This window comes from Oxyura jamaicensis, chromosome 1 (assembly GCF_011077185.1).
Source record: "Oxyura jamaicensis isolate SHBP4307 breed ruddy duck chromosome 1, BPBGC_Ojam_1.0, whole genome shotgun sequence".
Classification (NCBI taxonomy): Eukaryota; Metazoa; Chordata; class Aves; order Anseriformes; family Anatidae; genus Oxyura; species Oxyura jamaicensis.
The window spans coordinates 126642448-126656462 of record NC_048893.1 but is presented as its reverse complement, the minus strand read 5'-3'; positions in this window follow the sequence as shown (position 1 = coordinate 126656462).

The following is a 14015-nucleotide window of genomic DNA, read 5'->3' as shown; positions in this document are numbered from 1 at the left end:
GAGTTTATCTGGATTGATACCCTTCTGAGCTGCAGAGTGCTGAACAGGAGATATGTGATTTATTTTGTTATGAGTTATTTATGCATTCTGATATTTATACCAGTGTTCTTTAAGGCATTTTTGCACTGTGTACATAATTTCAGTGTATTTGCAACTGAAAAATTTGGGTTGACTACTGTAGGTAATGAACAGCTCCCTGACTGTCTTTGATGGGCTTGTGAAAAATCAAGCAACTTCTCTCAGAATCAAATTAGAAGCTAGTACAGGCTGCATGTGGTAGCTGATGCTGCCATTCCTATGCAGAGTATCTAACCACGGCTATCAGAGAGTACCACTCCAAGATAGGAATTCAGCCTGTGCATGAGCTATGGATCATCATAAAAGAGCCGTGTGTTTCCAAAGCCATGTCATTTTTTATTCTCCTTTTCTGTTGGACAACTCATTTTGGCTTGGTGGTGCTGCCAGATTTTTGTGTGTTAAATTCCAAAATGATGCAAGCAGAAAACTGTTATGTTTGAGTAATGGTCATGGTGGGAATTCTGTTGCTGGCCTGGCTAAAGAAGCCTTCAGATGCTGTAATTGCATGAGCAGATGGTAACTTAAAGGTGTCTTCATCCCTCTTTGCCATCTTGTCCCCACTTTGATTGCTGGCATCATGTTTACACTCAGTGCAGTTGACACTCCACAGTTAAGTTCCAAAACTGGGTTTGTACCACATCAGTAGTTTAATTTTATTTTTTTAATATATGTGAGGCTTGTTGAGGCAGAAAGCCTCCTCAGCCAGAAGTGCAGGTCAGTCTAGTCTTCAAGGAGAAAGGAACAAAAAGAAAGGAATGCGTGAAAACCCAAGGGGAAAAAAAAAAAAAAAAAAAAAAACCCTGATGAGTGACCTGATCAGTAACTTAGCCATTCAAGAAATCTAGCTTAACATTCCTACACAAACCTCAGTCACAAAGTCCAAGCTCAACCATTTAGTTCCTGTCACAGACCAGGGCTCAAAGGCTGAAGTTTCTCAGGAATGCCCTGAAATGTACATGAACTGACCTACTCAATTCTAAATTAAGAGCTTCTAGACAAATAAAACACACAGTTATGAAACAACAACAACAAAAAAGAATGCAACATATTGTGTGCAGCACAAAAGAGCATAGGCTTTGTGGTGAGATGGCTGGGATTTCTCCACTTTGTGTTTCCTGTCATTCTTTCTCACATGGGGCTCTTTTATCAATTAGCAGCACACCTGTGAAATAAATTTCAACTAAATAAATAGAACCAGCACAAACACGCACACTAAAATCCTGACAGACACTGGCATTTATTCAGTATTATAATCTTCCTTCGGAAAACAATGAACACTCTGGGACTCACAGTCATGCGGTCCTGTTTTGAGAGAAGAGATTTTCTCCAGAGGCCACTCTGTTCAAGACAGGAGGTGTAACTTAACTCTCCTAAACAGTTTGCTGGGGAGAAGCAGGGTACTGAACATTGGTTGCTGCTTCCAAGAGATGCAAACACAACATTGCCTCTCAGCACAGTATTAACTGCTCAGACGTATACTGTAAACAAGAATAAATTTAAGAAAAGAAGAGCCCATCTTCTACAAGTCAGTGACATAGACAGCTCACTTCAAACAATGAATCAAAACACTTTTAACACTCTGAAGCTCTTACTTATTCCTTCTCTCTTTGAAGCAAGAAACCAAAGATACCCTGGACAATCAAAAGTTCTGGATAACGATCCGTCTCTTGCCTTTTATTCCTCTTTCTTCTTGCACCCTGCTGCTTATGTAGCCCACAAGAGCTCACTATTATGCTACTGGCTAAAGCACTGGATGCCTCCCTTAGACCAGATTTTCATTTTTAATAAGCTGCATACCATGTGATTTGTATTTTAGTTTAATAACCTGTACACTTCACTAATAATAAGATTGGAAATGGAAGACTGCTGCAAAATGTTAGGAGCTTCCTGCAGCCTCAGAATCAGACACAGAAGGGTTTACCAGCTGCTAGTGCAATTCCCACCAATGTTGTACCAGTTTCTGCTGCTTCTAGCAAGAAGAATCCATGTGCCAACTGAAATTAATGACAAAGAAATTAAATTCCAAATTAAGCAAACTAATACAGCTTTGTGGAAACAAGCAGCTTTTCTTTTCCATCTCCTATCAGAACACTATTGTCAAGATACAATTAATGGACAAAGAATCAAATCCTACTTGATGGATTTTTCCAGAAAATAGTGATTATCTATATAAACAGTAAAATGGAGCAAGAAAAGATAGACTGAGTCAGCCTTGAAAAAGACAAATATCTTTTAAAAGTATATGTTTTGGACTATAACAAATTCTCCACCTGTGTTTCACTATAGCACTGCATCTTACTATAGACAATGAAGTATCACTCCAAAAACTTCAAGAGCTAGCTCTAAAAGACCTCAAAATGAATGAAGCCTTTGAGCAGATCTCTTGCGTTTCTCCTTCAGAAAAGAAGATATGCTGTTTGTACAGAATATTAGAGTACTTTTCTTGTAGCGACCCAGTTTTGGTAATTAAAGTATAAAACCCAACCTGCTAACAGAAGGTAAGGTTAAGGTAACCACTGAACAAAGCACTGATGCAATTGTGGGCATAGCCAATGGAATCTGGATCAGGCCTTCCTTCGTACAGCTCCCAGCCAGGGACTGGGGTATAACTGGTGGGGTGCTAATGAAGCACCCCGTCGTATAGACATACGACATATGACAAGAGGGCCAAACTAACAGGCTCTGCTGTCCTATGCATGCTCTTTAAGGCACCATGAGGTGCAGAGCGCTGACTCCTCTCAGGTGGAGCTAGGCTACAGAAAGGTTGGGAACCAGGGAACCACTGTCATAAAGGACTGAATTACATAAAACTGTCATATAGATATGCTTTAGATTTCCCTTCATATACTGACAGATGTTTAACAGGAAAAGCAAACTGATTCTGTAAAAATCACAGAGAACAATGAAGTCAATAAATATTTCCAGTGTTCAGCATCATCTTGAAAGCTTCTGAAATCTGTGTACTTTATCTTCTTGAAAGCTTTGCGTTGTTGACATGCGGGACTGGGCACTAGAAAACATTTGTTACAATAAGACTGATCCTACATTTGTATTTTAGCCACATGGATCTAAGATGTTTGTATGCATCTGTTCACTAAAGAACATCCCAGTGTCTAATTCCACATGGCAGTCACTTCCAGGAGAAATGGGATTGCACAATATACAGCAGTATAACAGCCTAGACTAATACAAAATCAATTTACAGAGCATTGACAAAGAATCTGTAAATTCACCCCACGGAAATCAGATTTCCTTTAGCATGACAGGATTAGCTGTTATTTATTCTCATAAACCATCTGAATTTACTATACATGGTCAAGAATGATGACACACAAAACACATAGTGCCCAGTAACACCACTCTGGGGCACTGGTTCTAACCGCTGATATGAGGTCTATGAGTCTGGTTTTGTTACAAGCACTGCTGAGCCATGCTGATTGTATCATACAGATTGCTTTTATATCTGGCACCCATTCAGCCTGCATGTATACTTATCCACCTCCACCTGACTGTTGAGACAAATAAGCAACAGGGAAAAAAAAAAAAAAAAAAAAAAAAAAAAAAAAGCCAGACGGCATATAAATCCATCTGCACTGAACTACATAAGGGTTGAATATTAAACGCTGTGCAATGGAGAACCACTTTAGATTTCAAAATGAAACAACTCCATCTCAAGAAGCAGGGAATCCAGTCCACCGTAAGAACAGAAAACTGAACACACATGTTTAAGCACAGCAGATTCTAGTGGGATACAACATTACAAAACAAAAAATATACAGTCTATTCACTCTTACCATCAATGAGTATTGACTCCACTGTTAGTCTACAATGTCTAATTTCTTCAAGTCTTTGGTATGGGATCCCTGTTTCCTCAAATCCAATGGTGTAACAATCCCACTGCTTATCGTAAGGGGATAAAAATGAAGCCAGAGGGAAAGCATCTACACTGTTGAATAAATCAAGTTTTTTTCACTGAATAAAAGCTCTGAACAGCCTAGTGCTGAAAATGTCTTTATTATTATTATTATTATCAGGGGATAATAACATCATTCTTTTTCTCCTCAAAATAAAGCTAATCCTCAAGTTTGAGGTCAAAAGCTTTCTGTCTTAGCATTATCACACATGATCTGGTCATATTTTAATGGGACAGAAATGGCCTCTCCTTGTCAAATATTGTGTTCACGCTAGTATACTTTTTTCATATATGGCAATAAGTAGGAGCAGGTGTGGGTTTTGATTGTAATCTTCTTTCCTACAGGCTTTAGAGTTATGCAACTTTTAGAGTTGCAGAGTTAGCCATAATGTGTTTTCATAATGACCCACATACCGCTCCTCTCTTTTCATGGCATAGGGAGAAGCACCAGTTATTTGTGTCCTGTACAGCTGTAATTCCAAGCTTTTCCTAGAACAGAAACCAGGATGTAGAGACGTGTATCAGAAGGATTGAGATAGGTAAGAAATATGAAAGGAAATGTGTAGATGAGGACAAGCACCAGAAATAAATGGCAGAACAAAGGTTAAAAGAATAGTCTAATGAATAATGCTGTTCCCAGTCAAAGAGAGGAATGTGATGTGTAAAAACCAGACAACCTGCACTGTGATAAGACCACAGCAGAAACGACAGTAATGGAAGACAGAGAAGAAAGGATGGCAAAAAGCCTGCAACTCGTCATATACACCATTCCCTCCTCTGTTAGCACAACAGAAGGATAATAGCAAAAAACTACTCCTGCATGAATATGGAAGTAACAGGATATGGATCTGCCAAAAAAAATAGTTTGTCATTGTCAATCAAGAAGAACCTCAGAGCTGTGATGAGGCCTCGGCAGCCAGTGTCCCTGCTCCTTTTGGTCACACACAACGCCACAACACTCAGACACACCTGGGGCTTGTGAATAAGTGGAAGTGTGAATGAAGACCACGAGTGAGAGAATGAGTGTGAGTGAAATCAGCTTACTCAGGGCTTTTGCAAATAACTTCCATGTCCCCCTTTCCTTTTCAATCTTACACTGAGTTTTGCTACACTAATTGCCAACATTTTTTTCTGTATAAGCACCTATGCATTAGAAAATTAGAAAGATCAAAGCCTAGCTAGAACTTAACTTGGTTAGGGCAGAAAAAGACAATAAATATGTTTTTATAGATAAATAAACAACAAAAGGAGGAATAAGGAGAACCTCCATCTTTTACTGGACGTGTGGGGAAATATAGTGATGAGACGTGAGGAAAAGGCTGATGCACTTAATGACATCTTTGCCTCAGTATTAGTAAGACTAGTCATCCTCAGGGTACCCAGCCCACTGAGGTGGAAGACGGAGACAGCAGAACGAAGCCCTTCTAATCCAAGGCGAAATGATTAGCAACCTACTATACCACTTGAACACACTCAGATCTATGGGGCTGCGAAGGACCCACCCAACAGTACTGAAGGAGCTGGTGGAAGTGCTCACCAAGCCACTTTCAATAATTTATCAGCAGTTCTGGCTAATCAGGGAGGTCCCAGTTCACTGGAGCTTTGCAAATGTGACACCCATCTACAAGAAGGGCAGGAAGGAGGCTCCAGGAAACTACAGGACTGTCAGTCTGACTTTGGTACTAAGGAAGGTCACAGGGCAGTTCATACTGAGTGCCATCACACAGCACATAAGGGACAACCAGGTGATCAGACCCAGTTAGCAAGGGTTTATGAAAGGTAGGTCCTTCCTGACTAACCTGATCTCCTTCTACAATAAGATGTCCCACTTAGTGGATGAGTGAAAGGCTGTGTACATCCTTTACTTGGAACTTAGCAAAGTATTTGATACTCTTTCCAACAGCGTTCTCTTGGAGAAACTGGAAGCTTGTGGTTTGGATGAATGAACTGTTTGATGGGTAAAAAAATGGCTGGATGGTGGGGCCCAAAGGATTGTTGTGGATGAGTTAAACCTGGTTGGTGGCTGGTCACTGGTGGTGTTCCCCATGGCTCGATACTGGGGCCAATTTTGTTTAACATTTTTATCACTCATCTGCATGAGAGCATTGAGAGCATCCTCAGTAAGCTTGCAGATAACACCAAGCTGGATGGGAATGTTGATCTCCTTGAGATTAGGAAGGCTCTGCAGAGGGATCTGGATAGGATGGCTGAATGCCATCATCACTAGATGGATGAATTGATTCCAATTGCATGACATTCAACAAGGCTGAATGCCAGGTGCTGCACTTGGGTCGTAACAACCCCACGCAGTGGTATAGGCTTGGTGAAGAGTGGCTGGAAAGTTGCCCAGCAGAAAAGGACATGGGGGTGCTTATCAACAGATAGATGACCATGAGCCAGCAGCATACCCAGGTAGCCAAGAAAGCCAACAGCATCCTGGCCTGCCTCAGAAACAGTGTGGCCAGCAGGACTACGGAAGGGATTGTCCCCCTCTACTTTGCTCTAGTGAGACCACACCTCGAGTACTGTGTTCAGTTTTGGGTCCCTCACTACAAGAAGGACACTGAGTTGCTGGAACATGTTCAGAGAAGAGCAATGAGGCTCATGAAGGGACTAGGAAATAAGACATATGAGGAGCAGCTGAGAGAAAAATGGACAATGGGAAAGAGCAGAGCTCTTCCATTTTCCTGAACCCAGACCACAAGAAATTGTAGATTAAATGAAAGAACACCTACTAAGCATGCAGACAGACTGATTGCTTTCAAGCTTGTATCTGCTGGCTGGACTCATTTAGAATGATGCTATGCATTCATGGGAACTAACTGCTTGTTAGTGGTGTGAACAAGGAGATTCTGAAATATTGCACAAGTTTTAAAACAACAGCTATTATTTTAACAGCAGTCATTTTCCAATTACTGTGGTAAGCACACCACCCAATGTGACTTGAAGCCTTAAGAGTATGAGAATGAGATATTTCAGAATGCCAAACTTCTAGGCAAGCAACCAAGCATAATGGAAGAGCTGCTGAAAGCCTTTTTGAGATTTTATGGTGAGAAAATAGGAAAGCTCTTCACAATAAAAATAAAAAAAAAATCAAAAATAATAATAAAAAAAAAGCTGGGAGGTCCTCTTTCTCTGAAATCTGCCATGCAAAGTTTAGGCATGGAAACTTAATGAGCACTATAATTGTTTCTGTTTAACACAGAGAGTAATAGAAAGCAGATGTTTCCCAACAGCCACCTTGAATGAAAGGAGGGCAGGGATGGATGAAAGAAAAAGGCAGAAAGGCAGCTGGATATAAACACTATGGCTTCAGAGTACAACTTTATTTAAAGTAAGTATACAGCTGAGAAGCCAAAAAATGAAGCAAAAATATTTTGCAGGAGGGACCTAAGGCACACACTTAGCTTTACATTCTGCATATTAGCAAGAGATAGATGTTAAACAGATGTTTGTTGTAAAAAATACCCACAATATATCCCGGCATATATGCTTAAGAAATAACTGGCTCACATGCATAATTTAAAGGAGAGGAATACATGTTATAGGAAAAGGTTCCGAGATAGACTGGTTAAGACCAAAGAGATAGGTGTCTACTCAGCAATGCCAATGGAGAAATAAGAGTAAGTACTTCTCCAGAGGAGAGGGGCATGGTACCACAGAGTTGAGCGAAGAAACATGTCTATGTTGCCTAAAGAAATTAATAGTTTTGAAATCCAAATGTCTTCTATTTCTATCCCTGGGAGAAATGCAGCAGATCAGCCTCCAGAGAACAGTCCTGATACTGTATGAAGTGATCTCCAAACTCAGAAATCTTCTACCTAGATCTCAGACTGGAACCAAAGCCAATGATAACAGTTTTGAGAGCACTGACACAACAAAGAATGAAATATGTGCATTTGTAAATATGAAGCTGCATCAACTGAATGTTTATGTCAATAGTCATTGCTGAGAAACAAAGCAAGTTTTATAAAATACTGCATATAGATATTTTTTTTTTCATTTGGCTTAATTCTGCATTGCTTCTGCTTTTGTTGGATCTTCTTTATATCCTACTAAGATTTGCATGAGGACTGGAGAAGTTATAACATTATGACAAAAGGAGGTAAAGGACACTGATGAAATATTCAGGGAATACAGAGTAAGAACATCGCCTCCATCAGCAAAAAAAAAAAAAAAAAAAAAAAAAAAGATCCAGAGGAAAGCATTGTGTACTCTGTTTTGTGAAAAACAGAAGGAAAGCAGATGATAAGGTTCATTTAGAGGGTATATAGAAGTAAAAAACACTTTCCACGCATATACGTCACTAGATGGTTCCTAGAGGAATAGAGATCAGTAAGGTTTGGTTTGGTTTGGTTGTTAAAAAATATGATGACAGGCAAAGTTTTGAGCATTGGAAAATGAAGGTCTAAGTAACAGGAAATATTTCACGATAGGAGTCACATAAAGACAAGCATAGAGTGCCAGATTAAAAAAAAAAAAAAAAAAAAGGATTTGAAGAGTCCCTTTGGAAAGATTTAAAGATATTTTTTTTAAAAAAAAAAAAAAAAGTATTTATTATAATACCAGTGCTGTGCATAATGTATTGTATATCTACATCTGCATTTTAGTTCAAAATCAGAATCTCACTTTTTACGTGAATCTCCTGATTGACCATATTTAGTATGCTTAGGTTCACACAGACCTTGTGAAATGCACTCCATGAACTTTAGCTGAAGCCTTAAGATGCACTCCAAATGTACACATAATGCAAGTGAAACAGTAATTAACTTCTGTGCCAGAGGAATGGAAATCTTGACTAGATGTTTTCACACGTATTTTAATCCAGGATCCCCTCAGATATTTCATTAGTTCCATATTGTCTTCCTTTCCTTCAGTGACCTTTGTCTCATCTGACAAAATCAAATTTCTCAGCTTTCACAGACTTCTTTGTGTTCACCTGAATAAGTCATTACATATGCATATATATAGATATCCTGAATTTCAGTCACTTCTGCCAAGTAACTTTATAACCTCACTTGGAAATCCAGACTGTGGAGTGTAAACCTAGCATATGGAACCTCTTACTTATATGTTTAGAAAAGTAAACTACTACCTGATGGTATAATTTTAACAGGATCTTGTTACTGTTGTATTAGGCCACCCACCATCTTGAATGCATTTTTAATTATTTAAGTATAACAAAATACAAGGCATTTCCTAAGCACTAAGCTTTTATGTTTCCCATTATTTTGGTGAGATATAAGGATTCGCTCATAGAAAGCAGAATTTAGCTATACAGAGTATCCCTTAGGGCTGTGCAGGATTCATGGTGACCATGACAATAGATCCATATCCTCTGCTGCACAGAAGTCAATAAGCATTCCCTTACAAACTACGGGGTTGAGTATAACCATCGCACCAAAGTGAGAAGTGTTAACACATATCGGAATGACACAAAAAGTCCACTTTGTGGGATATTCTAGAATTTCAGCCAGAAAAGAAGGTTGAAATTCACACTAATTTTTACTACCGGCAGAGTTTTGTTAATACCTGTGCTCTACTTTTAACAATCTAGTCTGCCAACTTCTCCTCAAGCACACACTGTCAGTGAAGCAATACTACCAGATCTCATAAATCTCTTGATATTTTATAGTTTTCTTAAAGTCTCAGATCCTAGTTAAATGACTGCAAGAATGTCAACTTTCACAAATTGATTTTAATACTACAGATAGCCTGAAGCAATACTAAATGAGTGATTTCTGAGACTCAACCAGCATAAACAAAAATTAATCGCAATTCATTTTATAATCATGATTCTAACTCAATTCAGAAATTCCATTCATGACTTCTTCATGTTTCTGAATGGTCTGTTAAAGCTAGTAGAGTGATTCATAGAACACAAAATTAATGGATTGTTCTTATTCTTCCGTTTATTCAGTTTATTCAGCTTATTTATTATACTGCATGAAAACTCTGCAATGACCTGATCTGAAACTATTTGGCAAAACAAATGGGCAATGACCTGATCTGAAACTATTTGGCAAAAAAAAAAAAAAAAAAAAGAGAGAGAGACATGGTCAGCATTGCTATTGTAGCAATATTTCAAACCTTAAAGCTGTAACTGAGCTATTTTTCATTCTAGCCAAAGCCTGGTCTAAATGTTCTAGCTCAAGTATTTCTGTTTCAGCTTAATAGGTCCTTCCTGACTTCTTCATGACTACTTCATGACTCCTAATTAGAGATTAAGTAATTGATATCTCCAACATAAGAAAAAATAGAATAATAAAATAACATGTCCAATACTAAGACACAGAGAGAACCTGCAACTTACATGTGTCTGATGGATAGTCCTTGCAGCTAGCATTTAAAATACAGAAATCTGTCAGCTGACAATAAATGACCAAATGTCTTTGAGATTTCCCCCCCCAAACAGCTTTGCATAGGGAAATCAGTCTCTGGCCACTCTCAGACTGGACTGTTATTAGGGAACTTTTTCTCCAAAATTATTTGGATGGTCATACAAATAACAGATGGTCATTATACATAACTGAATTATCTCAATGGACTAAGGGGATTTCATTGTTTTAACAGAAATTAGTCATAACCCTTCATTCAGTATACAAGTAACTTCAGCTGCAACATCATGAGATGAGGAAAAGGCGGAGGTGCTCAATGCCTTCTTTGCCTCAGTCTTTAGCGGCAATACCGGTTGTTCTCTGGATTCCCAGTACCCTGAGCTGGTGGAAGGGGATGGGGAGCAGGATGTGGCCCTCACCATCCACGAAGAACTGGTTGGTGACCTGCTACGGCACTTGGATGTGCACAAGTCGATGGGGCCGGATGGGATCCACCCAAGGGTACTGAGAGAACTGGCAGAGGAGCTGGCCAAGCCACTATCCATCATTTATCAGCAGTCCTGGCTATCGGGGGAGGTCCCAGCTGACTGGCGGCTAGCGAATGTGACGCCCATCTACAAGAAGGGCCGGAGGGCTGACCCGGGGAACTACAGGCCTGTCAGTTTGACCTCAGTACCAGGGAAGCTCATGGAGCAGATCCTCTTGGGAGTCATCATGCAGCACTTGAAGGGCAAGCAGGCGATCAGGCCCAGTCAGCATGGGTTTATGGAAGGCAGGTCCTGCTTGACGAACCTGATCTCCTTCTATGACAAAGTGTCGCGCTGGGTGGACGAGGGAAAGGCTGTGGATGTGGTCTACCTTGACTTCAGCAAGGCTTTTGACACTGTCTCCCACAGCATTCTCCTCAAGAAACTGGCTGCTCTTGGCTTGGACTGGCGCACGCTTCGTTGGGTTAGAAACTGGCTGGATAGCCGGGCCCAAAGAGTTGTGGTTAATGGAGTCAAGTCCAGTTGGAGGCCAGTCACTAGTGGCGTCCCCCAGGGCTCGGTGCTGGGGCCGGTCCTCTTTAACATCTTCATCAATGATCTGGACGAGGGCATTGAGTGCACCCTCAGTAAGTTTGCAGATGACACCAAGTTAGGTGCGTGTGTCGATCTGCTCGAGGGTAGGAAGGCTCTGCAGGAGGATCTGGATAGGCTGCACCGATGGGCTGAGGTCAACTGCATGAAGTTTAACAAGGCCAAGTGCCGGGTCCTGCACCTGGGGCGTAATAACCCCAAGCAGAGGTACAGGCTGGGAGATGAGTGGTTGGAGAGCTGCCAGGCGGAGAAGGACCTGGGAGTGATAGTGGACAATCGGCTGAATATGAGCCAGCAGTGTGCTCAGGTGGCCAAGAAGGCCAACGGCATCCTGGCTTGTATCAGAAATAGTGTGACCAGCAGGGCTAGGGACGTGATCGTCCCCCTGTACTCGGCTCTGGTGAGGCCGCACCTCGAGTACTGTGTTCAGTTTTGGGCCCCTCGCTACAAGAAGGACATCGAGGTGCTTGAGCGGGTCCAAAGAAGGGTGACGAAGCTGGTGAGGGGCCTGGAGAACAAGTCCTACGAGGAGCGGCTGAAGGAGTTGGGCTTATTCAGCCTGGAGAAGAGGAGGCTCAGGGGTGACCTTATCGCTCTCTACAGATACCTTAAAGGAGGCTGTAGAGAGGTGGGGTTTGGCCTGTTCTCCCACGTGCCTGGTGACAGGATGAGGGGGAATGGGCTAAAGTTGTGCCAGGGGAGTTTTAGGTTAGATGTTAGGAAGAGCTTCTTTACTGAAAGGGTTGTGAGGCATTGGAACAGGCTGCCCAGGGAAGTGGTGGAGTCACCATCCCTGGAAGTCTTCAAAAGACGTTTTGATGTAGAGCTTAGGGATATGGTTTAGTGGGGACTGTTAGTGTTAGGTTAGAGGTTGGACTCGATGATCTTGAGGTCTCTTCCAACCTAGAAATTCTGTGATTCTGTGATTCTGTGATCAGAAAATATCTGCTGCAGAAACTGAGCACTTCAACATGCAGAGGAGGTCTGATGAATTCTGCAAAGCAGTTCTACATCCTGCCTCTCAGAAATATAACTGCTTTCAAGCTAGATATGATCATTTGGAAATGTACAAGGAGAGAAGAACCTTTAGACCCTCAGCCTCCTTGTGTAGATGCAGAGCCCAGCTGCTCAGCATTTCTCACTCCAGTGGTCCTGGATGCCTCCTGACCACTGACAGTTTTCCCAAAATGCCAGGTGATTATGAAAAGAATGCAGCTGTAATTTTAAATTTTCCATACATATTATTTGAAGACAGGAAAAATTCTCAAGGGCAAAAAAAAAGATTCATTACTAATTTTAAGTCTGTCTTGTAATTTAAAATTATTAATAGGTATGACAGGGGCAAATGGTACTTTCTATGCTACAGACTATAGTGGTTTTTAAGCAATGCTGCAACTGGAATGTTAAATATTAATAATCACTATCATAAAAGTAATAACAATCCTAACAAGACTGTGTCACTATAGATTTTGAAGAAAATCCCTTATTGTTTAATTTAATTCAAAGTTTTTGTTTAAAAAAACAACAACAAAAAAAAACAAACAAACAAACAAACAAAAAAAAACTCAGGCCTGTGACTTTCAAATTGTTACCATCTCCCTCCTCTCAAACAGTTCTATAAAATTAAAAATATTACATGGAAGACAGTCTTTGTTTCCCCTCTAAGTTAAGATTTTTGTGTTGTTACTGAGCATGACTGTACTGAGATGGTCAAGGAAGCATCTTCAGGATGCAGTATAATCTACTGCCATACTCCTTACAATAACTTCAAAGGGCAATGTCAAATCAGCAAAATCTGAAGTACTTCAGCTATGGATCCATGATAAATTCTGTCTGGCTGTATCTGGTTTAATCCTGACTTTTTTCACTCCTTTGGCAAATGTTGAACTGCTACATTTTGACAATTCAAGATAATATAGAAAAAAAAAAAAAAAAAAAAAAAAGTCAATCTTTTTTGCAGGAAACACAAATCTAAAGAAAATCACAGGTAAAGACTGGAATTTATACTTATAAAATTCCTCAGTAAAAAACACACAATGATTTCTTATTACATTCATTCACAAAGCTGTTGGAAATGGCAATCCCTGATATATACATGGATCGTATAGGAATCAATTAAAATAGGCCACCTGGGAAACAAGAGCTCGTGGGAGGCATTACGTATTGATACTCAGTGTTAGGTTCTTTGCTCACGTCTCTTCAGAATTCAAAGTCTAATCTGAAAGTGAAATCCCTTCCTTTCTATTGGAAGGGATACTTGAAGCATGGCAAAGAAAAGAGCAAGCCTAGCTCAATTCTTTCACCGCCTCAGTAAGCCATCTTCCACCCCACCTTTCCATCCCTTTGAGTATGACCTTCACTGCGTCAGAGGAAAAATAGAATCGCAAAATCATTTAGGTTGGAATAGACATCTGAGATCATCTGGTCCAATCTCTAAGATAGCATTGCCAAATCCACCATTAATTTTTTTTTCCCTAAGCTCTACATCCACCTGTTTTTGAAGACTTCTAGGGGTACTGACTCAACTACTGCCCTGGGCAGCTGTTCTAATACTTCACATCCATTTCAGTGAAGAAATTTCTCCTAATATCCAACCTAAATCTCTCC